General features: G+C 45.8%; 1 non-coding gene across 1 annotated transcript; it reads left to right on the top strand.

Moving 5' to 3' along the window:
- Window positions 1-2,740: 2,740 nt before the first annotated feature.
- Window positions 2,741-2,846, top strand: LOC114553412 (U6 spliceosomal RNA). Its single transcript, XR_003692324.1, has one exon. It is a non-coding gene; the product is annotated as a U6 spliceosomal RNA (small nuclear RNA).
- Window positions 2,847-3,508: the final 662 nt, after the last annotated feature.

Below are 3,508 nucleotides of genomic sequence, written 5' to 3'. Positions count from 1 at the left end.
TTAAATTGTTAAATTTTTCTTCTACACATTTTCAGCGCTTACTTGACGTCCCCTATTTTCTGATATAAAACAAAATTTCAAAACGGGTCACATTGACTGGCTTTCTGTAGCCTACTGTAGTGACGCTAACATTGTTGGGCCCATATAGTTACATTTTTTTTCTGACACCTTTTTTCACAGTTTGTTTTGCTTTTTCCAACGTTTTTTTTTCAAGGATCTTAAGAGATTATAAATAACTGAAAGGAGTATATTTGACTCATTGTATTTTATGTTTATTTTTTTTGTAGTGCATGGCCTTATTTAATTGGACCAGTGTAATTACAAGGCTTATACTCCTGGTTGCCAGTGGACAGCTCCCTCGGTGGAGAAATAGGAGGTATATGTCTCCCGGACACGGATGGCCTCTCGTGCGGAGTTGTTGCTGCCCACTCGGGTTACTGCCTGTAGGCCAGCAACTTCCCTGTCTGCAGCTGGTGGTGGTCCTGCATGTCTTGCAGTTACCCTGGTTGGCGTCTTGGAGGTCTTCCTCAGAAAATTATGCAGGACACAGGTAGCCTTCACACAGGCGTCCACATTTTCAGGGCTAACCCCAATGACTCTTCTGTACATACGCCATTGAGACGTGAGAATACCAAAGGTATTCTCAACAATCAGCCTTGCATGTGACAGCCTGAAGTTGAATACTCTGCGCCTGCCAGAGTGGTTGGAGCCAGGAAAAGGCCGCATGAGGTTAGGGCGCAGTGGGAAAGCCTCATCAGCAACAAAGACGTGTGGCTGCAGTCCTAGATGCTCAGCTCCCGGCAGCAGAGCATCCTGTGGCAGGCCGAGAGTCCCGTCCAGTAGTGCCCGGCCGAAGGTGGAGTTGGCCAGGACACCGCCGTCACTCGTCCTCCTGTAGCTGCCCACATCCACAACCCGAAAGCAGTATTGGGCATCTACCACTGCCAGAAGCACAACTGAGTAAGTCCCCTTGTAATTAAAATACATGGACCCTGAATTGTCAGGAGACTTAATCACAACATGTTTCCCATCAATGGATCCAAGGCAGTTGGGGAAAGCCCACCGCTGGTAAAACCCCTTGGTGATGTTCAGCCAATCCTCAGTGGTGGGCACTGGCATGTACTCCTCAACCATGGAGTCCCAAATGGCCCTGCAGACCTGGGGGACAATGTTGGCCACAGTGGTCACTCCCATGTGATAGCTGGCAGCAATCGTGCGATAGGAGTCCCCTGTGGACAAGAACCGCAGGCAAATAGCCAGACGCTCAGCAGGACATATTGCACGGCGGTAATTGGTGCTAGTCATCATGATGAGCGGCCCCACCTTTGACAGCACGCTGTCAAACTGCTCCGTGTCCAGCCTGAAGTGCCGCTGGAACCTCTCGTCATCGAGCCGCAGCTGCTGCACCAGCCGGTGATACTCTCCGGGTTGTTAACGGTCCTGGAGGGTGTCATGAACCCAAAATCTCCGAGACCGACATCTTCTCCGCAAATACAGTACAGCAGCACCAAACACAACAACTTCGCGATGAACCATAGTGATCCAGTGATTTGAGGATGAGCGCAACTTTTATTTGTAATATTTACAAACGTTCGTTTTAAGCGGGAATGCAATTCATTTGCTCACAGTAACACCGATTTGACCAACTGCATTAGATGCAAATAATAATAATAATAATAACTTGCACAATGCATTTAACTTCAATCAATGCCAGTTATTGTAATGCAGTCAACACAAACTAATTACAGGACTGGCTATTCTGTACTACAAACGGCTATTTTTTCCCGACCAAATGTGTCCAAAACGGTTATAAAAAATAAAAGGTTTCTACTGTCAATGTATTGGCTGTGCAGTGGCTGCTTGTGCTTTTTCTTCAATCGTGTGTTTTCTGGATGCCTTGTGTGCTTGTTTTTTTCTGTTTGCATTTTATGTTGTGACACTTCTCTTCTCCAATGAGCGATCATATGCTGCCACGTCAGAGCGGCCAAAGCGTCAAACAGCTTCCCCGTACTTTCTGACAAGCGTGCTCGACAGGGCGTCCAGAGCTTCTTTGCAGCTCAAGTCGGCGGCGGTGTGTACGTACAGTTAGTAATCCAAAATGTTTTCGGCTACCGAAGGGAAGCTGTTGCTTCTGCCGTGAGCGCGTGTTGCAGCCTCCTTGTCTCTCCCCCTTTGTTAGTTACACGGCCTACATTCCTCCCCCTCCCCCACCACACACACAGAGACTCACAGACACAATTTCTGTTTACAGGCTGGTTTCGTGCCGTGAACATGTGTTGCAGCCTGTGTGTCTCCTTGTCTCTCCCCCTTTGTGTGTTACGCTGCCTAAAGTCTTCCCCCACCCCCGTCCTCCCAGCCGGGGATTTTTGGGGGGGGGTCAAAGTGCCTCCACTGAGCCGGGGGGAGGGGTGTGTGAGTACGTCTTTTGTTCTTTCACCTTCAGCACACCAATCCTGGCTCTCTGACGTAAGCTTCTTTGCATAGTTTTCCCATCAGCCCCTGTGAGTTCCTCAGCAGGCAGACAGAACATAAAGTATTTCAGATTGGGTCACATCTGCTCCTTTTGGGTTACTAAACATCCAGATGTCACAGCATAGCATCCAGACCTCTGCTTACTGTTGCTATATGTCCAGATACAGCCAGGGTTTGCTCCCCTTTACTGCCTATCTTTCCTCCAACCGTGGGAGAGTTCCTTCAGCTCCAGAGGCCTATAAATACCCCTCCGGACCTTGGTACTAGTGTGATAGTTCGCTATCACATATACTAAAATTGGAACGATACAGAGAAGATTAGCATGGCCCCTGCGCAAGGATGACACGCAAATTCGTGAAGCGTTCCTCATTTTGATCGATTAGCTGTGATCGTTTATAAGTTATATGAGTTTGGGATGATTTATTGAGCAAAATAACGCCTCCGTGGCCGTTTGGCGCTACTGCAGCGCAGCAGAGCAGTAGAGAAGCAGGTGGGAGCCTCTCAAACTTGGTTTAAAACTTTAATAAAAAGTGCAAGGCTTGGACCAAAATGCAGAGTTTAGGAATTTATTGATCAAAAACTTAGAACCAAAAGTGTCCAGAAGTCGGCAGGCACACATGAAAACAATCCAAAAGACATAAAGGCAAGGAAGCAAGACACGACAGCAAGACACAACAGCAAGACACGACATAAGGCAATACACTAGACATTGGACCAATAGTATAGTATGTCAAAAAACGACAGTATAATATATCGAAAAAAAGCGGAAAAACTCATAGCATAATATGTCGAAATAGTGGAAAAAGTTAGTATTGTATGTCAAAAAGGGAAAAACTCACAGTATATGTCGAAAAAAGTGGAAAAAGTCATAGCATAGTTTGTCGAATAAAGTAGGAAAAGTTGAAAAAGTCATAGTGTATATGTTGAAAAAAGTTGATAAAGCAATATAGTATGTTGAAAAAAAGTTGAAAAAGTCATAGTATAGTATGTCAAAAAAAGTTTAAAAAGTGAAAAACTCAGTTTAGTATATTGAAAA

Source organism: Perca flavescens, chromosome 3, assembly GCF_004354835.1.
Source record: "Perca flavescens isolate YP-PL-M2 chromosome 3, PFLA_1.0, whole genome shotgun sequence".
Classification (NCBI taxonomy): domain Eukaryota; kingdom Metazoa; phylum Chordata; class Actinopteri; order Perciformes; family Percidae; genus Perca; species Perca flavescens.
The sequence above is the reverse complement of the archived record's forward strand: the minus strand, read 5'-3'. Positions and strand labels throughout refer to the sequence as shown.